Below are 23,728 nucleotides of genomic sequence, written 5' to 3'. Positions count from 1 at the left end.
CCTTTTGGAATATACGTTAACTCACAATTATTTTCTTTTTAACGGCAAGTTCTACATACAGAACAGCGGCTGTGCAATGGGGTCGGGGGTGGCCCCATCGCTGGCCAATGCCTATATGTGGGAAGTGGAGCGACAGGTGTTTTTTGAAGACAAAGAGATAGCTGGTCAGATTAAGCTATACAATCGGTACATAGATGACCTCCTGCTTTTCTGGATTGGCAAAGAGGAGGTTTTGTCTAGGTTGGTTGAAACACATAACCGGTCCATATGTTCAGTCAAATTTACCCTTAACAATCATTTGTCTGAAATCTGCTTTTGGACATTAAAATCATGTTGCGAGAGGGACAGATTCAGACGACAGTGTATACCAAGCCGACTGACCGCAATACGCTGCTTAGACATGATAGTTTCCATCCTCCCATATTAATTCAAGGTTTACCTTATTCCCAGTACCTCCGGGTGTACAGAATCACCAGTGCCCCTGAGGATCTGGAAGTGCAACTCGAAGCCATGACTGAAAAGTTTCTACAAAGGGGGTATCCCCCTGGGTTATTGAAAAAGGCATGTGCAAGAGCTAGATAGAAGAACAGACAGGAGCTACTCCAGGTGAAGATACGCACAGACCAGTCTACTAAGGTGGCTTGGGTCAATCAATTTAATACTGCCAGTAAGACAACTTGTAAAAAAGTTAAACAAATGTAGCCCATTATAACCTCTGATCCCAATTTACAAGTGTTAAAAAATAGCAGAATCATGCCGTGCGCAAATATAAAAGATCTAACATCCATCCATGACCTCTTCATATCTAACAACTTCATTCTGCTGGCTATAACAGAAACCTGGCTCACACAATCTGACACAGCCTCCCCTGCAGAACTGGCACATAGTGGTCTCCACTTTACACACACCTCCAGGTCTGGTAACCATAAAGGAGGAGGAGTTGAACTTTAACTTTCCCAATCTTTTGCATACACTGTTCTACCACAGGTTCCATCACTCACATTTACATCATTTGAAGTACATTCCCTTATGGTTTACTCTCTTTTCTCTCTGCATGTTGCAGCTTTCTATCACCCACCTGGGCATCCCAAACAATTTATGGAAGATTTTTCTGCCTGGCTACCTCACTTCCTATCCTCTGACATCTCCACCATTATCATGGGTGATTTCAATATTGCTATTGATTGTCCAAAATCTGCTGCTCGTGCCTACAAACTACTCTCTCTATCCTCCTCTCTTGGCCTCTCCAATGGACTGACTCCTCTACTTATCAGGAGGGCCACTGCCTTGAACTATTATTCACCAGACTATGCTCTGTCTCTGAACTCACTAAAACTCCTTTTCCCTTCTCAGATCACAACCTTATCACCTGCATACTCTTCTCCGTTAATTCAAACTCTGTGTTGCTGAAGTCCTCCAATCCACCTCAAACCCACAGAAATATTAACACAATTAATCTTCAAGAACTGTCCACTTCACTCCAACAAATGCTTTCACCTATTTATGCTTTCATCTCTCCTGAGATGGCTGTATCACACCTGAACAAGACTCTAGAACTAGCCCTGCCTCTCTACTACCTCTCCTCTTGATCCTTTACCATCACAAATAAGTAAAGCTCTGTCTTTGGTGCTCATCCCTACCTTAAATAACATCTGTAATCTCTATCTCTCTCTACTGGTATTTTTCCTTCACTATTCAAGCATGCAGTGATTACTCCCATTTTGAATAAACAAAATTCTGACCCTAACGCTCTCTCAAACTACCGCCCTATGTTTTAGCTCCCTTGTCTTTCTAAGCTACTTGAGAAACATACCTACACTCGACTCACACACTTTCTTAACTCACACACTTTATAGGACCCACTTCAGTCAGGCTTCCTTTAATAACACTCCACAGAGACAGCACTGACTAAAGTGTTTAATGATTTGGTCACTACGAAGTCTAAAGGCCATTACTCACTACTTATTCTTCTAGAGCTATCTGCTGCATTTGACATTGTTGACCACTCTCTTCTCATACAAACACTAGAATTCCTAGGTCTTCAGGACACAGCCCTTTCTTGGTTCCTAACCTACCTATCTAATCACTCCTTCAGTGTTTGCTTCTCTGAATCTACCTCAACTTTGCTACCTCTTTCAGTTGGAGTATCGCAAGGCTCAGTCTTGGGTCCTCTGCTTTTATCTATCTATACCTCATCTCTTGGTAAACTAATCAGCTCTTTTGGATTTCAGTATCATCTGTAGTCAGATGATTCTCAAATCTACCTATTGTCCCCTGATTTGTCCCTATCTGTACTGGACCGTGTAACTGAATGCCTTTCTGCCATTTCATCTTGGATGACATCTCACCACCTTAAAATTAATATTTCAAAGACAGCGTTAATTATATTTCCACCGGCCAATAGTAGGTACCAACCTGATATCTCTAACACGGTTGAAAACTCGACAATCTACCCTACCCCACAAGCTCACTACCTAGGTGTCATCCTTGACTCTGATCTGTCCTTTGTTCCCCACATGCATCTAAAAAACATATCCAAAATACGACCATAGCTTACACAAGACACTGCTAAAACTCTAATCCACGCTCTCATTATCTCCCCCATTGATTATTGCAATAATCTCCTAACTGGTCTTCCCAAAAAGAGACTCTCACCACTACAATCCATTCTGAATGCAGCGGCGAGGCTTATCTTCCTCTCTTGATGTCCATCGTCTGCATATCCACTCTGTCAGTCCTTCCATTGGTTACCTGGATTCTACCGTATTCAATATAAAATACTTTTACTCACACACAAGGTCATTAACCAAACTACAAAAACGTTTATCTCAAAATATCTCCCAAACCGACCTCTTTGCTCTTCACAAGACCTGCATCTCTCATCTACACTCATTACTCGCTCCCACTTGCAGGACTTTCATCGGGTTGCACCCACTCTGTGGAATGCCCTACCATGCACAATAAGACTCTCCTCTAGTCTCCAAACCTTCAAGCGTTCCACACATATCCTCACATGTCTTCTCATTCTTCACTTTCCCTTCCTCTCGACCAAGGTTCATTATTGCTGTATGACCATATCATACTGCCCACCAAGAACCTTTGCAATCTGGCAGACAACTATGCACCTATCCTTGTGTATACATGCCTATTTCCTTAAAAAGTTGTAAGCTTGCTAGCAGGGCCTTCCTACCTCTACGAATGTTTGTTATTACTAGAGATGAGCGGGTTCGGTTCACCTATTTTACATGGTTCCGAGGCAGACTCGGATCTTCCCGCCTTGCTCGGTTAACCCGAGCGTGCCCGAACGTCATCATCCCGCTGTCGTATTCTCGCGAGATTCGTATTCTATATAAGGAGCCTCGCGTCGCTGCCATTTTCATTCGTGCATTGGAGATGATAGGAAAAGGATGTGCAGCGTTCTCTCAGTTGTGTTCAGTGTGCTGCAAATATCTGTGCTCAGTGTGCTGCAAATATCTGTGCTCAGTGTGCTTGCAAATATCTGTGCTCAGTGTGCTGAAAATATCTACGTTCTCTGCCTGAAATACGCTCCATATCTGTGCTCTGTGTGCTGCAAATATCTGTGCTCAGTGTGCTTAATTGTGGGGACTGGGGACCACCAGTATTATATAGTAGGAGGACAGTGCAGAGTTTTGCTGACCAGTGACCACCAGTTTTATACGTTCTCTGTATGAAAAATGCTCCATATCTGTGCTGCATTGTAGTATAAAGTAGGAGTACAGTGCAGAAATTTTCTGACCAGTGACCACCAGTATTATATCAGTACGGTACAGTAGTCCACTGCTTTACCTACCACTGTGTCGTCAAGTATACTATCCATCCATACCTGTGGTGCATTTTAGTTGTGCACAGTATATAAAGTAGGAGTACAGTGCATAATTTTGCTGACCACCAGTATATAATATATAGCAGTACGGTAAAGTAGTCCACTGTTCTACCTACCTCTGGGTTATCAAGTATACTATACATCCATACCTGTGGTGCATTTTAGTTGTGCGCAGTATATATAGTAGGAGCACAGTGCATAATTTTGCTGACCATCAGTATATAATATATAGCAGTACGGTACAGTAGTCCACTGCTCTACCTACCTCTGTGTCGTCAAGTATACTATCCATCCATACCTGTGGTGCATTTTAGTTGTGCGCAGTATATATAATAGGAGTACAGTGCATAATTTTGCTGACCACCAGTATATAATAAATAGCAGTACGGTACAGTAGTCCACTGCTCTACCTACCTCTGTGTCATCAAGTATACTATCTATCCATACCTGTGGTGCATTTTAGTTGTGCGCAGTATATATAGTAGTAGTACAGTGCATAATTTTACTGACCACCAGTATATAATATATAGCAGCACGGTACAGTAGGCCACTGCTTTACCTACCTCTGTGTCATCAAGTGTACTATCCATCCATACCTGTGGTGCATTTTAGTTGTGGGCAGTATATATAGTAGGAGTACAGGGCATAATTTTGCTGAATACCAGTATATAATATATAGCAGTATGGTACAGTAGGCCACTGCTCTACCGACCTCTGTGTCGTCAAGTATACTATCCATCCATACCTGTGGTGCATTTTAGTTGTGCACAGTTTATATAGTAGGAGAACAGTGCATAATTTTTCTGACCACCAGTATATAATATATAGCAGTACGGTACAGTAGGCCACTGCTCTACCTACCTCTGTGTCGTCAAGTATACTATCCATCCATACCTGTGGTGCATTATAGTTGTGCACGGTATATATAGTAGGAGGACAGTGCAGAATTTTGCTGACCACCAGTATATAATATATAGCAGTACGGTACAGTAGGCCACTGCTCTACCTACCTCTGTGTCGTCAAGTACACTATCCATCCATACCTGTGGTGCATTTTAGTTGTGCGCAGTATATATAGTAGGAGTACAGTGCATGATTTTGCTGACCACCAGTATATAATATATAGCAGTACGGTACAGTAGGCTACTGCTCTACCTACCTCTGTGTCGTCAAGTATACATCCATACCTGTGGTGCATTTTAGTTGTGCGCAGTATTTATAGTAGGAGGACAGTGCATAGGCTGACCACCAGTATATAATATATAGCAGTATGGTACAGTAGGCCATTGCTATTGATATATTACTGGCATATAATTCCACACATTAAAAAATGGAGAACAAAAATGTGGAGGGTAAAATAGGGAAAGATCAAGATCCACTTCCACCTCGTGCTGAAGCTGCTGCCACTAGTCATGGCCGAGACGATGAAATGCCATCAACATAGTCTGCCAAGGCCGATGCCCAATGTCACAGTAGAGAGCATGTAAAATCCAAAAAACAAAAGTTCAGTAAAATGACCCAAAAATCAAAATTAAAAGCGTCTGATGAGAAGCGTAAACTTGCCAATATGCCATTTACGACACGGAGTGGCAAGGAACGGCTGAGGCCCTGTTCTATGTTCATGGCTAGTGGTTCAGCTTCACATGAGGATGGAAGCACTCATCCTCTCGCTAGAAAAATGAAAAGACTTAAGCTGGCAAAAGCACAGCAAAGAACTGTGCGTTCTTCTAAATCACAAATCCCCAAGGAGAGTCCAATTGTGTCGGTTGCGATGCCTGACCTTCCCAACACTGGACGGGAAGAGGTGGCACGTTCCACCATTTGCACGCCCCCTGCAGGTGCTGGAAGGAGCACCCGCAGTCCAGTTCCTGATAGTCAAATTGAAGATGTCACTGTTGAAGTACACCAGGATGAGGATATGGGTGTTGCTGGCGCTGAGGAAATTGACAAGGAGGATTCTGATGGTGAGGTGGTTTGTTTAAGTCATCCGGGGAGACACCTGTTGTCCGTGGGACGAATATGGTAATTGACATGCCTGGTCAAATGACAAAAAAAATCACCTCTTCGGTGTGGAATTATTTTAACAGAAATGCGGACAACAGGTGTCAAGCGTGTGTTGCCTTTGTCAAGCTGTAATAAGTAGGGGTAAGGTCGTTAACCACCTAGGAACATCCTCCCTTATACGTCACCTGGAGCGCATTCATCAGAAGTCATTGACAAGTTCAAAAACTTTGGGTGACAGCGCAAGCAGTCCACTGACAACTAAATCCCTTCCTCTTGTAACCAAGCTCCTGCAAACCACACCACCAACTCCCTCAGTGTCAATTTCCTCCTTACACTGGAAAGCCAATAGTCATGCAGGCCATGTCACTGGCAAGTCTGACGAGTCCTCTCCTGCCTGGGATTCCTCCGATGCATCCTTGAGTGTAACGCCTACTACTGCTGGTGATGCTGTTGTTGCTGCTGGCAGGAAGATGAAATATCACAGCAGTCATCCTGCTGCAAAGCAGATAACTCATGTCTTGGCAGCTTCGGTGGTGTTAAACGTGTGTCCGGTATCCAGCGTTAATTCACAGGGAACTAGAGAATTGCTTGAGGTAGTGTGTCCCCGGTACCAAATACCATCTAGGTTCCATTTCTCTAGGCAGGCGATACCGAAAATGTACACAGATGTCAGAAAAAGAGTCACCAGTGTCCTAAAAAATGCAGTTGTACCCAATGTCCACTTAACCACGGACATGTGGACAAGTGGAGCAGGGCAGACTCAGGACTATATGACTGTGACAGCCCACTGGGTAGATGTATTGCCTCCCGCAGCAAGAACAGCAGCGGCGGCACCAGTAGCAGCATCTCGTAAACGCCAACTCGTTCCTAGGCAGGCTACGCTTTGTATCACCGCTTTCCATAAGAGGCACACAGCTGACAACCTCTTACGGAAACTGAGGAACATCATCGCAGAATGGCTTACCCCTATTGGACCCTCCTGGGGATTGTGACATCGGACAAATCCACCAATATTGTGCGTGCATTACATGTGGGCAAATTACAGCACGTCCCATGTTTTGCACATACATTGAATTTGGTGGTGCAGAATTATTTAAAAAACGACAAGGGCGTGCAAGAGATGCTGTCGGTGTCCCGAAGAATTGCGGGACACTTTCGGCATGCAGCCACCGCGTGCCGAAGACTGGAGCACCAGTAAACACTCCTGAACCTGCCCCGCCATCATCTGAAGCAAGAGGTGGTAGCGAGGTGGAATTCAACCCTCTATATGCTGCAGAGGATGGAGGAGCAGCAAAAGGCCATTCAAGCCTATACAGCTACCTACAATATAGGCAAAGGAGGGGGAGTGCACCTGACTCAAGTGCAGTGGAGAATGATTTCAACGTTGTGCAAGGTTCTGCAACCCTTTGAACTTGCCACACCTGAAGTCAGTTCAGACACTGACAGCCTGAGTCAGGTCATTCCCCTCATCAGGCTTTTGCAGAAGAAGCTGGAGAGATTGAAGGAGGAGCTAAAACGGAGCGATTCCGCTAGGCATGTGGGACTTGTGGATGGAGCCCTTAATTCGCTTAAGCAGGATTCACGGGTGGTCAATGTGTTGAAATCCGAGCACTACATTTTGGCCACCGTGCTCGATCCTAGATTTAAAACCTACGTTGTATCTCTCTTTCTGGCAGACACAAGTCTGCAGAGGTTCAAAGACCTGCTGGTGAGAAAATTGTCTAGTCAAGCGGAACGTGACCCGTCAACAGCTCCTCCTTCACATTCTCCCGCAACTGGGGCTGCGAGGAAAAGGCTAAGAATTCCGAGCCCACCCGCTGGCGGTGATGCAGGGCAGTCTGGAGCGAGTGTTGACATTTGGTCCGGACTGAAGGACCTGCCAACGATTACTGACATGTCGTCTACTGTCACTGCATATGATTCTGTCACCATTGAAAGAATGGTGGAGGATTATATGATTGACCGCATCCAAGTAGGCACGTCAGACAGTCCGTACGTATACTGGCAGGAAAAAGAGGCAATTTGGAGGCCCTTGCACAAACTAGCTTTATTTTACCTAAATTGCCCCCCTCCAGTGTGTACTCCGAAAGAGTGTTTAGTGCAGCCGCTCACCTTGTCAGCAATCGGCGTACAAGATTACTTCCACAAAATGTGGAGAAGATGATGTTCATCAGAATGAATTATAATCAATTCCTCCGTGGAGACATTCACCAGCAGCAATTGCCTCCAGAAAGTACAGAGGGACCTGAGATGGTGGATTCCAGTGGGGACGAATTAATAATCTTTGAGGAGGAGGATGTACACAGTAAAAGGGGTGAGGAATTGAACGATGAGGGGGAGGTGGACATCTTGCCTCTGTAGAGCCAGTTTGGGCAAGGAGAGATTGATTGCTTCTTTTTTTGTGGGGGCCCAAACCAACCAGTCATTTCAGTCGCAGTCATGTGGCAGACCCTGTCCCTGAAATGATGGGTTTGTTAAAGTGTGCATTTCCTGTTTATACAACATAAGAGTGGGTGGGAGGGCCCAAGGACAATTCCATCTTGCACCTCTTTTTTATTTCATTTATCTTTGCATCATGTGCTGTTTGGGGCCTATTTTTTAAATCTGCCATCCTGTCTTGACAGCTATGTTAGTGTTTGATGTGCTTCCAGTATCCGCCATTAGTGAAGTGGGACTGCGGTGCCACTCCTAGATGGACCAGGTGTTTGTGTCGGCCACTTGGGTCGCTTAGCTTAGTCACAGAGCTACCTCATTGTGCCTCTTTTTTTCTTTGCATCATGTGCTGTTTGGGGACTATTTATTAAATCTGCCATCCTGTCTGACACTTCAGTGCCACTCCTAGATGGGCCAGGTGTTTGTGTCGGCCACTTGTGTTGCTTAGCTTAGTCACACAGCTACCTCATTGCGTCTCTTTTTTTCTTTGCATCATGTGCTGTTTGGGGACTATTTTTTAAATCTGCCATCCTGTCCGACACTGCAATGCCACTCCTAGATGGGCCAGGCATTTGTGTCGGCCACTTGGGTCGCTTAGCTTAGTCACACAGCTACCTCATTGCGTCTCTTTTTTTCTTTGCATCATGTGCTGTTTGGGGACTATTTTTAAATCTGCCATCCTGTTTGACACAGCAGTGCCACTCCTAGATGGGCCAGGTGTTTGTGTCGCCCACTTGGGTCGCTTAGCTTAGTCACACAGCTACCTCATTGCACCTCTTTTTTTCTTTGCATCATGTGCTGTTTGGGTACTATTTTTTTTATCTGCCATCCTGTCTGACACTGCAGTGACACTCCTAGATAGGCCAGGTGTTTGTGTCGGCCACTTGGGTCGCTTAGCTTAGTCACACAGCGACCTTGGTGCACCTCTTTTTTTCTTTGCATCATGTGCTGTTTGGGGACTATTTTTTAAATCTGCCATCATGTCTGACACTGCAGTGCCACTCCTACATGGGCCAGGTGTTTGTGTCGGCCACTTGGGTTGCTTAGCTTAGTCACACAGCTACCTCATTACACCTCTTTTTTTCTTTGCATCATGTGCTGTTTGGGGACTATTTTTTTATCTGCCATCCTGTCTGACACTGCAGTGCCACTCCTAGATGGGCCAGGTGTTTGAGTAGGCCACTTGGGTCGCTTAGCTTAGCCATCCAGCAACCTCGGTGCAAATTTTAGGACTAAAAATAATATTGTGACGTGTGAGGTGTTCAGAATAGACTGAAAATTAGTGGAAATTATGGTTATTGAGGTTAATAAAAATATGGGATCAAAATGACCCCCAAATTCTATGATTTAAGCTGTTTTTGAGGGGTTTTTGTAAAAAAAACCACCCGAATCCAAAACACACCCGAATCCGACAAAAAGTTTTCAGGGAAGTTTTGCCAAAACGCGTCCGAATCCGAAACACGGCCATGGAACTGAATCCAAAACCAAAACACAAAACCCGTAAAATGTCCAGTGCACATCTCTAGTTATTACCCAGTTTTGTTATATCATTGTTATTTCCAAATGTAAAGCGCAACAGAATTTGCTGCACTATATAAGAAACTGTTAATAAATAAATAATAAATAAATAAAAAATAAAAAATACATAGCACCTCATGAAATGTGCAGGGTCTTTATGACTTATGCGGTAATTGCCATTTTTTTACAGTTGTGTCTTATTAGCACTTCTAAAAAGTGCAAGGTGCCACAAAACTATATTAATAATGCACACTTACCTACATATCTTGTGGAATGTGTACATCTATGTGTGGCTTAGTAGAAATCTATGTAAGATAGGGGTGTCTGTGGATATTCATTAATCATTGTTGCATTATGGTGAATCTGTGACTTTGTACATGAGTCATACTAATTATTTTGTAACAAAATGTGCAACATATCATATCTGCTACACAGTTACCAGCTTTACAGATGTATCCACGCTCATTGTGTCTGCTAATAGGCATGGGAGCAACTCGTTTGCCATGACGCGTGTGCCTGCTGACGTGCATGTGCATCTGAGATTCTCCTGAGCACAATAACATCTTATTATATGGCAAAATCTGAAGCCCTGTGTTTGACTAGGCATGCTAGGAATGCCTGTGCTGTGACTTTATAGCCACAATGAGCATGACTAGATCTGTACAGTATATGCAGGGAATGTATGATATGACTAATACACAGTAGTAGTAAAATGTTATTTACCCATCTTGGATTGTCTTAGACACATAAGGTGTCTTGAGCCATATTATATGCTTTAAAGACTCTAGGTGTATTACGACAAATCTGTATGTCTTATGAGGCAAATATAATGTTTATTCCAATCCCCCATTCATTTACAATTTTGTCTGTGTCGTTAGTTATACTAAACATCCCTCGCAGATTAACACTTCTACCCTGGCACACCAAATACACCAGATATCTGCAAAAATGCTCACAAACTGCAGAGTGACGGGGAGGAAATCACACTCTAAGGCAGACTTCCTCCATTTCAAACTTATGTTCTCATCCTTCAGTGATGCCGTTTCCCTTACTAAACAGTCATAGTTCAAGAATTTCATCTTCCAACACCTCGTGCCTCTTTGTCACTGTACGCTACCTCCGCTTCCACCCAAAACTAATCTCTGCTCCTCATTCTAAGCTCTTGATTTTGCCACTTACTTCACATCCAAAATATTCTCCACTTGTCTAACTTCCTTAATATCTTCCTCTCATGAGGCACTGTAACCTCTGCCTTCCAGAATACACTCATATCCCCTATTCTTAAAAACCTACCTTTTATCCAAACACCCTCTCCATCTACTTACAGTTTTCTTTCCTCCTTTTTCCTCCAAACTTCTTGAGCATATTGTCTACAACTGCTTTACTTCCTTTCTTTCCTCCCACTCAATGCTTGACCCATTGCAGTCTGATTACTGTCCTTGCTACTCCACTGAAACTGTCCTCACAAAAGTTTGCAATGACCTCCATGCTGCCAAATTTAAGGGCCACTACTCTCTGCTAATTCTTCTTAAACTCTGCATTTGACACTGTGGACCATCCTCTTCTTCAAATCCTTCACTCTCTTGGTCTGATCTCTGACTATTCCTTCTCTTACTCCTCTCATGATGTCATTTCACCCCCACTTCCACTAACTGTTGTTGTCTTCCAAGGTTCTGTTCTTGGTCCTTTCCTTTTCTCTATCTATATGTCCTCTTTAGGTAAACTCATCAGCTATTTTGACTTCCATTGTTATCTCTATGCTGACAATACTCAATTCTAACTTTCTTCCCCTGAACTCTCCCCTGCTCTTCTTGCTCAAACTATATCTCCATCTGCCTTTCAGCTATCTCTTCTTAGATATCCCAGCACTTTCTTAAACTTATCACGACAAAGACTAAGCTAATCATCTTCCCACCCTTCCACAGATCATCAACCACCACAATTTCTTTATCTATTAATGACACCATTATCTGCTCTAGCCTCCACGTGCGATGTATTGGAGTAATCCTTAACTCCTCCCTCTCCTTTAAAGTACACATTTAGCACCTCTCACAAACCGGCCATTTTTATCTCAAAATATTCCCAGGATCAGACCCTTTCTCAACCAGGATGCTTCTAAGACCTGTATCCACTCACTGGTCATTTCCAGAATGGACTACTGTAATCTCCTCCTATCTGGAATCCCTGAAAAATGCCTCTCTATTCTCCATTCTATCCTCAGTGCAGCAGCCAGTTTATCTTCCTCATTAAACATAGCAAGGATTAAGTCATTAAAGCAGGGGATTAAGTCCAAAAGAACTTTCTCAGTTAATGCTATTAAATGGATAGATGAGCAGGGCTCCATCTGTATAAAGTCATTTATGCTTACATATTTTGACTTACAGTATAGGTCATTATTTAACAGTTTATTCATTTTTTATTTTCAAATAACTTTGGCCCCTCTTTATTATTTGATTATTTTACTCTGAACAGGTGTCCTGACAAAGTGGAAGCCTGCAGAATTTTTTGCTGTTATATTAAAAATAATGTCCTACAGTGCATGTTCCATTTTACTGATGTTACATTTAAGAAAATGTACATATATACAATGTACATATCTTTGGTAAAATTAAGATGCATACTAAAGTTAGCATTTATTTTCAATATTTTTTTTCTAGTTCTGTAACTCCATATTCTTTTTTTCTCTACACAATGTTCTAGGTTTCTGCTTCCCATTCACACAGGCTAATACATGAAGCCCCACCACCTGCTGTCATGAGTTATACAGGTCATGACTGGATGGGGTGGTCTGCCTGTATTGTCTGGCATCAATAGTCCTGTTCATGTCAGTCAACTGGAAATGTGAATTCTTAACCAAGTAAAAGAAAAAGATTTGAGAAGTATCACCTGTCCAGAGACAGCCTTCTGCATTATGTCTAATACTAGAACACATTGGGGTAGATGTATGAAGCAGTGAAGAGAATGGAGTAGTGGTCCAGTGGAGAAGTAGTCCTTCATAACCAATCAGCTTAGAGATAACATTTATTTAGTGAATTCTATACAATTATACAAACAGATTGAGCCACGTTCGTCTGAGGTGGCTCCATGAAACGTGCACTCCCATCGCGACTAGGTGATCTGTTCACCTAGTCACTCCGGGAGTGCACAGAGATGCTCCCATTCAGAGCATCTCTGTCCAGGTGCATGGACGGAGACACTCTCCATTCAAGTGATGCTCTCGGTGATAGGCGTGCCTGGGCGGGCATGCCTAGACACAGACAGAGTCACGACTAGCGTGGCTCCATCTTTAGCAAATAATTGATTGCCAATGGTAACTACCCCAGTGGCTCCACTATTTTTCCTGCATCATACATCTCCCACATTGTCAGTCTAATTTTTACCTTGTATTTCAAAAACATAACTTTTTTTGTAACATATCTTTGACAGCTATGATTAACTATTAATGCTATATTTAAAGAATCACCTTACATGTAATTCAGTGAGAATTTTGTAAGAGAATGGAAAATAATTTGTCAATGTTAAGGAGTTTTTTTAATAACCAATGAGGATATATGATTCATTTCTGGGTGGTTCAAACTAAATTTAATTTAGCAAGATTGTCTTAAAATGTTAATTTAAAATATAACTATATCTATATTTTGGAAAAATACAAGTTTTGGTTGACGTTCCAGAAGTTATATATTACACAGTATCAGTAAATGTCTTACATGGGATTTTACACAACACCTGATGTAGTGGGATTTCTGGTGTCTGACATGATCTACTAATGCTGTACTGATCTGTAAAAGGAGTTGGACAACACACTGCTGAATGATAAATCACTGCCTTAGCAGGAAGGAGGAGATCAGTCCCAGACTGTGGGAGACCTCAGTGACCTCTATGGAATATATTTACAGTACTAAGGTATAGAGATGAGCGGGTTCGGTTCTCAGAGAACTGAACCCCCCCAAACTTTGCCTTCCAAGTCCGGATCCGAGCCAGGCTCAGATTTTTCCTCTTGACTCTGAAATCCGAACACGGCAAAACGTCATCACCCCGCTGTCGGATTTTCGCGGGATTTGGATTCCATATAAGGAGCTGCGCGTCGCGGCCATTTTCACTCCAGTCTCAGAGAGTGAGAGGACATGTATTCAGTGTGCTCAGTGTCTGTTTATTGGGGCGGGAAAGTGGGGTGACAAGTGTTGTGCTGCTCCGTCCAGTCTAGATATCCAGTGCAGCTGTAAAGTGGTGCTGTGTTGTGCAGACCAGTCCAGTGTAGTCACTCAGTGTATTGTGCTACATCAGTCCAGCCATTCACGGTGTTAGTGTTCTCTGCTGCACCAATAATTCCAGTGACGATATACGCTGCTGCTATATATATCAACTACTGCAGTATAACAATTATAACAACCTGTTGGGCTGCATCAGAGCATTGGTAGTGTCCTGTGTCATCAGTAATTCCAGTGATGATATACGCTGCTGCTATATATATCCACTGCTGCAGTATAACAATTATAACAACCTGTTGGGCTGCAACAGAGCATTGGTAGTGTCCTGTGTCATCAGTAATTCCAGTGATGATATACGCTGCTGCTATATATATCCACTGCTGCAGTATAACAATTATAACAACCTGTTGGGCTGCATCAGAGCATTGGTAGTGTCCTTTGTCATCAGTAATTCCAGTGGCGATATACGCTGCTGCTATATATATCTACTGCTGCAGTATAACAATTATAACAACCTGTTGGGCTGCATCAGAGCATTGGTAGTGTCCTGTGTCATCAGTAATTCCAATGATAATATACGCTGCTGCTATATATATCCACTGCTGCAGTATAACAATTATAACAACCTGTTGGGCTGCATCAGAGCATTGGTAGTGTCCTTTGTCATCAGTAATTCCAGTGGCGATATACGCTGCTGCTATATATATCTACTGCTGCAGTATAACAATTATAACAACCTGTTAGGCTACATCAGACCATTGATAGTGTCCTATGTCATCAGTACTTCCAGTCACTCCTGTGACGCATATTGTCTATTATAACTCCCAAAAAATAATGGAGAACCAAAATTGAGGAGAAAATAGGGAAAGATCAAGAAGAACCACTTCCTCCTAGTGCTGAAGCTTCTGCCACTAGCCATGACATAGACAATGAAATACCATCAACGTCGTCTGCCAAGGCCGATGACCAATGTGATAGTAGAGGGTGTGTAAAATCCAAAAAGCCAAATTTCAGTAAAAAGAACCAAAAAAACTAATTTAAAACATCTGAGGAGAAACATAACATTGCCAATATGCCATTTACGACGCAGAGTGGCAAGGAACAGCTGAGGCCCTGGCCTATGTTCATGGCTAGCGGTTCAGCTTCACATGACGATGGAAGCCCTCATCCTCCCACTAGAAAATTTTAAAGAGTTAAGCTGGAAAGAGCATAGAAAAAAACTGTGCGCTCTGAGATGGTATCACAAATCCCCAAGGAGAGTTCAATTGTGTTGGCGGTTGCAATGCCTGACCTTCCCAACACTGGACGGGAAGAGGTGGCTCCTTCCACCATTTTCATGCCCCCTGCAAGTGCTGGAAGGAGCACCCACAGTCCAGTTCCTGATATTAAAATTGAAGATGTCACTGTTGAAATACACCAGGATGAAGATATGGGTGTTGCTGGTGTTGAGGAGGAAGTTGACGATGAGTATTCTGATGGTGATGTGGTTTGTTTAAGTCAGGCACCAGGGGAGACACCTGTTGTCCTTGGGATGAAGAAGCCCATTGTGATGACTGGGCAAACTACCAAAAAAGCTACCTCTTTGGTGTGGAATTATTTCTCCTCAAATCCGGACAACAGGTGTCAAGCCATCTGTTGCCTCTGTCAATCTGTAATAAGTAGGGGTAAGGATGTTAACCGCCTAGAAACATCCTCCCTTATACATCACCTGCTGCGCATTCATCAGATGTCACTGTCAAGTTGCAAAACTTTGGGTAAGAGTGTAAGCTGTCCACTGATATCTAAATCCCTTCTTCCTCCTGTGCCCAAGCTCCTGCAAGCTACACCACCAACTGCCTTAACGTCAACTTCCTCCTTAGCCAGGAACGTCCGTAGTCCTGCAGGCCATGTCACTGCCTAGACTGAGGAGTCTTCTCCTAACCGGGATTCCTCCGTAGGATCCTTGAGTTGTACGCCTGCTGTTGCTGCCGCTGTTGTTGTTGCTGCTGGGAGTCGATCATCATCCCAGAGAGGAAGTCGGAAGACCACTTGTACTAATTCCAGTAAGCAATTGACTGTGCAACAGTCCTTTGTGAGGAAGATGAAATATGACAGCAGTCATCCTTTTGCAAAGTAGATAACTGAGGTCTTGACAACTATGTTGGTGTTAGAGGTGTGTCCGGTATCCACCATTAGTTCAGAGTCAGATTTGTTTGAGGTACTGTGTCCCCGGTATCAAATCCCATCTAGGTTCCACTTCTCTAGACAGGCGATACCGAGAATGTACACAGACGTCAGAAAAAGAGTCACCAGTGTCCTAAAAATGCGGTTGTATCCAGTGTCCACTTAATTACGGACATGTGGACAAGTGGAACAGGGCAGACTAAGGACTATATGACTGTAACAGCCCACTGGGTAGATGTATGGCCTCCCGCTGCGGCACCAGTAGCAGCATCTCGCAAACGCCAACTCGTTCCTAGGCAGGCTATGCTATGTATCTCCGCTTTCCATAAGAGGCACACAGCTGAAAACCTCTTTCGTAAACTGAGAAACATCATCGCAGAATGGCTTACCCGAATTGAACTCTACTGGGGATTTGTGATATCGGACAATGCCACCAATATTGTGCGTGCATTACAACTGGGCAAATTCCAGCACATCCCATGTTTTGCACATACAATTAATTTGGTATTGCAGAATTTTTTGAAAAATTAGAGGGGTGTGCAGGAGATGCTGTCAGTGACCCGGAAAATTGCGGGCCTCTTTCAGTATTCAGCCACTGCGTGCCGAAGACTGGAGCGCCAGCAAACACAACTGAACCTGCCCCACCATCAACTGAAGCAAGAGGTGGTAACGAGGTGAAATTAAACACTCTACATGCTTCAGAGGATGGACGAGCAGCAAAAGGCCATTCAAGCTTATACATCTACCTATGATATAGGCAAAGGAGGGGTAATGCACCTGACTCAAGTGCAGTGGAGAATGATTTCCGTCTTATGCAAGGTTCTCCAACCCTTCGAACTTGCCACACGTGAAGTCAGTTCAGACACTGTCAGCTTGAGTCAGGTCATTCCCCTCATCAGGCTTTTGCAGAAGCAGCTCGATAAATTGAAGAAGGAGCTAAGACGGAACGATTCCGCAAAGTATGTGGAACTTTTGGATGTAGCCCTTCATTCGCTTTGCCAGGATTCAAGGGTGGTCAATCTGTTGAAATCAGAGCACTACATTTTGGCCACCGTGATCGATCCTAGGTTTAAAGCCTACGTTGTATCTCTCTTTCCAGCAGACACAAGTGTGCAGAGGGGCAAATACCTGCTGGTTAGTAAATTGTCAACTCAAGCGGAATGTGACCCGTCAGCAGCTCCTCCTTCAATTTCTCCCGCCACTGAGGCTGCAAGGAAAAGGATAAGATTTCCTAGCCCACCCGCTGGCGGTGATGCAGGGCAGTCAGGAGCGAAAGCTGACATCTGGTCCGGACTGAAGGACCTGTCAATGATTTCTGACATGTCTACTGTCACTGCATATGATTCTGTCACCATTAAAAGAATGATGGAGGGTTATATGAGTGACAGCATCCAAGTAGGCATGTCAGACAGTCCGTACGTATACTGGCAGGAAAAAAAAGCAATTTGGAGGCCCTTGCACAAACTGGCTTTATTTTACCTATGTTATCCCCCCTCCAGTGTGTACTCCTAAGGAGTGTTTAGTGCAGCCGGTAACCTTGTCAGCGATCGGCGTAGGAGGTTACTTCCACAAAATGTGGAGAAGATGATGTTCATCAAAATGAATTATAAAGTAATCCGGGAAGAATAATCTGTGAGGAGGGGGATGTACATGGTTAAATGGGTGAGGAATTGGAGGATGATGAGGTGGACATATTGCCTCTGTAGAGCCAGTTTGTGCAAGGAGAGATTGATTGCTTCTTTTTTGGTGGTGGCCCAAACAAACCAGTAATTTCAGCCACAGTCATGTGTCAGACCCTGTCGCTGAAATGATTGGTTTGTTAAAGTGTGCATGTCCTGTTTTTACAACATAAAGGTGGGTGGGAGGGCCCAAGGACAATACCATCTTGCACCTCTTTTTCTTCTTTGCATCATGTGCTGTTTGGGGACTAGTTTTTTAAGTGCCATCCTGTCTGTAACTGCAGTGCCACTCCTAGATAGGCCAGGTGTTTGTGCCGCCCACATGTGTCATTTAGCTTGGCCATACAGCTACCTCATTGCGCCTCTTTTTCTTCTTTTCATCATGTGCTGTTTGGGGCCTATTTTATAAATCTGACATTATGTCTGCCACTGCAATTCCCCTCCTAGATGGGCCAGGTGTTTGTGCCGCACACTTATGTCGCTTAGATTAGACATACAGCCACCTCGTTGCAACTTTTAGGCCTAAAAACAATTTTGTGAGGTTTGAGGTGTTCAGAATAAACTGGAAATGAGTCGAAATGATTGTTGTTGAGGTTAATAATACTGTAGGAGCAAATTACCCACAAATTCTGTGATTTTAGCTGTTTTTATGTTTTTCCCCAAAAAAATCATCCAGATCCAAAACCAAACCAAAACACGAAAGGGTAATTTTGGTAAAACCAAGCCAAAACCAAAACATGAAAATGGAATTAGAACCAAAACCAAAACACAAAACACGAAAAGTGCCTGCCGCACATCTCTACTAAGGTATGGGTTTTTAATTGGTGATGTTGCCGATAGCAACCAACCAGATTCTAGCATTTTTCTACTAGTACGTGCTAGATAAAGATAGGTAGATTCTGGTTGGTTACTATTGGCAACATTGAAACTACTAAAAGTCAGCACTTTAGTAAATATACTGTATTCCTTTAGATCTGGGTAAACATTAGAGATGTGCACTTGAAATTTTTCGGGTTTTGTGTTTTGGTTTTGGGTTCGGTTCCGCGGCCGTGTTTTGGGTTCGACAGCGTTTTGGCAAAACCTCACCGAATTTTTTTTGTCGGATTCGGGTGTGTTTTGGATTCGGGTGTTTTTTTCAAAAAACACTAAAAAACAGCTTAAATCATAGAATTTGGGGGTCATTTTGATCCCAAAGTATTATTAACCTCAAAAACCATAATTTCCACTCATTTTCAGTCTATTCTGAACACCTCACACCTCACAATATTATTTTTAGTCCTAAAATTTGCACCGACGTCGCTGGATGACTAAGCTAAGCGACCCTAGTGGCCGACACAAACACCTGGCCCATCTATGAGTGGCACTGCAGTGTCACGCAGGATGGCCCTTCCAAAAAACACTCCCCAAACAGCACATGACGCAAAGAAAAAAAGAGGCGCAATGAGGTAGCTGTGTGAGTAAGCTAAGCGATCCTAGTGGCCGACACAAACACCTGGCCCATCTAGGAGTGGCACTGCAGTGTCACGCAGGATGGCCCTTCCAAAAAACACTCCCCAAACAGCACATGACGCAAAGAAAAAAAGAGGCGCAATGAGGTAGCTGTGTGAGTAAGCTAAGCGACCCTAGTGGCCGACACAAACACCTGGCCCATCTAGGAGTGGCACTGCAGTGTCACGCAGGATGGCCCTTCCAAAAAACACTCCCCAAACAGCACATGACGCAAAGAAAAAAAGAGGCGCAATGAGGTAGCTGTGTGAGTAAGCTAAGCGACCCTAGTGGCCGACACAAACACCTGGCCCATTTAGGAGTGGCACTGCAGTGTCACACAGGATGGCCCTTCCAAAAAACACTCCCCAAACAGCACATGACGCAAAGAAAATAAGAGGCGCAATGAGGTAGCTGTGTGAGTAAGATAAGCGACCCTAGTGGCCGACACAGACACCTGGCCCATCTAGGAGTGGCACTGCAGTGTCACGCAGGATGGCCCTTCAAAAAAATACTCCCCAAACAGCACATGACGCAAAGAAAAATTAAAGAAAAAAGAGGTGCAAGATGGAATTGTCCTTGGGCCCTCCCACCCACCCTTATGTTGTATAAACAGGACATGCACACTTTAACCAACCCATCATTTCAGTGACAGGGTCTGCCACACGACTGTGACTGAAATGACGGGTTGGTTTGGACCCCACCAAAAAAAGCAATTAATCTCTCCTTGCACAAACTGGCTCTACAGAGGCAAGATGTCCACCTCATCATCATCCTCCGATATATCACCGTGTACATCCCCCTCCTCACAGATTATCAATTCGTCCCCACTGGAATCCACCATCTCAGCTCCCTGTGTACTTTGTGGAGGCAATTGCTGCTGGTCAATGTATCCACGGAGGAATTGATTATAATTCATTTTAATGAACATCATCTTCTCCACATTTTCTGGAAGTAACCTCGTACGCCGATTGCTGACAAGGTGAGCGGCGGCACTAAACACTCTTTCGGAGTACACACTTGTGGGAGGGCAACTTAGGTAGAATAAAGCCAGTTTGTGCAAGGGCCTCCAAATTGCCTCTTTTTCCTGCCAGCATAAGTACGGACTGTCTGACGTGCCTACTTGGATGCGGTCACTCATATAATCCTCCACCATTCTTTCAATGGGGAGAGAATCATATGCAGTGCCAGTAGACGACATGTCCGTAATCGTTGGCAGGTCCTTAAATCCGGACCAGATGTCAGCATCAGCAGTCGCTCCAGACTGCCCTGAATCACCGCCAGCGGGTGGGCTCAGAATTCTGAGCCTTTTCCTCGCACCCCCAGTTGCGGGAGAATGTGAAGGAGGAGATGTTGACAGGTCGCGTTCCGCTTGACTTGACAATTTTCTCACCAGCAGGTCTTTGAACCCCAGCAGACTTGTGTCTGCCGGAAAGAGAGATCCAAGGTAGGTTTTAAATCTAGGATCGAGCACGGTGGCCAAAATGTAGTGCTCTGATTTCAACAGATTTACCACCCGTGAATCCTTGTTAAGCGAATTAAGGGCTCCATCCACAAGTCCCACATGCCTAGCGGAATCGCTCTGTGTTAGCTCCTCCTTCAATGTCTCCAGCTTCTTCTGCAAAAGCCTGATGAGGGGAATGACCTGACTCAGGCTGGCAGTGTCTGAACTGACTTCACGTGTGGCAAGTTCAAAGGGCAGCAGAACCTTGCACAACGTTGAAATCATTCTCCACTGCGCTTGAGACAGGTGCATTCCACCTCCTATATCGTGCTCAATTGTATAGGCTTGAATGGCCTTTTGCTGTTCCTCCAACCTCTAAAGCATATATAGGGTTGAATTCCACCTCGTTACCACTTCTTGCTTCAGATGATGGCAGGGCATTTTCAGGCGTTTTTGGTGGTGCTCCAGTCTTCTGTACGTGGTGCCTGTACGCCGAAAGTGTCCCGCAATTCTTCTGGCCACCGACAGCATCTCTTGCATGCCCCTCTCGTTTTTTAAATAATTCTGCACCACCAAATTCAAGGTATGTGCAAAACATGGGACGTGCTGGAATTTGCCCATATTTAATGCACACACAATATTGCTGGCGTTGTCCGATGCCACAAATCCACAGGAGAGTCCAATTGGGGTAAGCCATTCCGCGATGATCTTCCTCAGTTGCCGTAAGAGGTTTTCAGCTGTGTGCGTATTCTGGAAACCGGTGATACAAAGCGTAGCCTGCCTAGGAAAGAGTTGACGTTTGCGAGATGCTGCTACTGGTGCCGCCGCTGCTGTTCTTGCGGCGGGAGTCCATACATCTACCCAGTGGGCTGTCACAGTCATATAGTCCTGACCCTGCCCTGCTCCACTTGTCCACATGTCCGTGGTTAAGTGGACATTGGGTACAGCTGTATTTTTTAGGACACTGGTGACTCTTTTTCTGAGGTCTGTGTACATTTTCGGTATCGCCTGCCTAGAGAAATGGAACCTAGATGGTATTTGGTACCGGGGACACAGTAACTCCAACAAGTCTCTAGTTGGCTCTGCAGTAATGATGGATACCGGAACCACGTTTCTCACCACCCAGGATGCCAAGGCCTCAGTTATCCGCTTTGCAGCAGGATGACTGCTGTGATATTTCATCTTCCTCGCAAAGGACTGTTGGACAGTCAATTGCTTGGTGGAAGTAGTAAAAGTGGTCTTACGACTTCCCCTCTGGGATGACCATCGACTCCCAGCAGCAACAACAGCAGCGCCAGCAGCAGTAGGCGTTACACGCAAGGATGCATCGGAGGAATCCCAGGCAGGAGAGGACTCGTCAGAATTGCCAGTGACATGGCCTGCAGGACTATTGGCATTCCTGGGGAAGGAGGACATTGACACTGAGGGAGTTGGTGGGGTGGCTTGCGTGAGCTTGGTTACAAGAGGAAGGGATTTACTGGTCAGTGGACTGCTTCCGCTGTCGCCAAAAGTTTTTGAAATTGTCACTGACTTATTATGAATGCGCTGCAGGTGACGTATAAGGAAGGATGTTCCGAGGTGGTTAACGTCCTTACCCCTACTTATTACAGCTTGACAAAGGCAACACACGGCTTGACAAATGTTGTCCGCATTTCTGTTGAAATAGTTCCACACCGAAGAGCTGATTTTTTTGGTATTTTCACCAGGCATGTCAATGGCCATATTCCTCCCACGGACAACAGGTGTCTCCCCGGGTGCCTGACTTAAACAAACCACCTCACCATCAGAATCCTCCTTGTCAATTTCCTCCCCAGTGCCAGCAACACCCATATCCTCCTCATCCTGGTGTACTTCAACACTGACATCTTCAATCTGACTATCAGGAACTGGACTGCGGGTGCTCCTTCCAGCACTTGCAGGGGGCGTGCAAATGGTGGAAGGCGCATGCTCTTCACGTCCAGTGTTGGGAAGGTCAGGCATCGCAACCGACACAATTGGACTCTCCTTGTGGATTTGGGATTTCGAAGAACGCACAGTTCTTTGCTGTGCTTTTGCCAGCTTGAGTCTTTTCATTTTTCTAGCGAGAGGCAGAGTGCTTCCATCCTCATGTGAAGCTGAACCACTAGCCATGAACATAGGCCAGGGCCTCAGCCGTTCCTTGCCACTCCGTGTGGTAAATGGCATATTGGCAAGTTTACGCTTCTCCTCCGACAATTTTATTTTAGATTTTGAGTCCTTTTTTACTGATATTTGGTGTTTTGGATTTTACATGCTCTGTACTATGACATTGGGCATCAGCCTTGGCAGACGACGTTGCTGGCATTTCATCTTCTCGGCCATGACTAGTGGCAGCAGCTTCAGCACGAGGTGTAAGTCGATCTTGATCTTTCCCTATTTTTGGAACCTCAACATTTTTGTTCTCCATATTTTAATAGGCACAACTAAAAGGCACCTCAGGTAAACAATGGAGATGGATGGATACTAGTATACTTATGGATGACGAGCGACTGCCGACACAGAGGTAGCTACAGCCGTGGACTACCGTACTGTGTCTGCTGCTAATATAGACTGGATGATAATGAGATAAAATTAAAATATATATATATATATATATATATGTATATATATATCACACTAGTACTGCAGCCGGACAGGTATATATTATGTAATGACGGACCTGCTGGACACTGTCTGTCAGCACTGCAGACTCCTAAAGTAAGCTACTAGTATCAAGAAGATAGAAGAAAAAAAAACCACGGGTAGGTGGTATACAATTATGGATGGACGAGCGACTGCCGACACAGAGGTAGCTACAGCCGTGGACTACCGTACTGTGTCTGCTGCTAATATAGACTGGATGATAATGAGATAAAATTAAAATATATATATATATCACACTAGCACTGCAGCCGGACAGGTATATATTATGTAATGACGGACCTGCTGGACA

Source organism: Pseudophryne corroboree, chromosome 1, assembly GCF_028390025.1.
Source record: "Pseudophryne corroboree isolate aPseCor3 chromosome 1, aPseCor3.hap2, whole genome shotgun sequence".
Taxonomy (NCBI): domain Eukaryota; kingdom Metazoa; phylum Chordata; class Amphibia; order Anura; family Myobatrachidae; genus Pseudophryne; species Pseudophryne corroboree.
The sequence above is the reverse complement of the archived record's forward strand: the minus strand, read 5'-3'. Positions refer to the sequence as shown.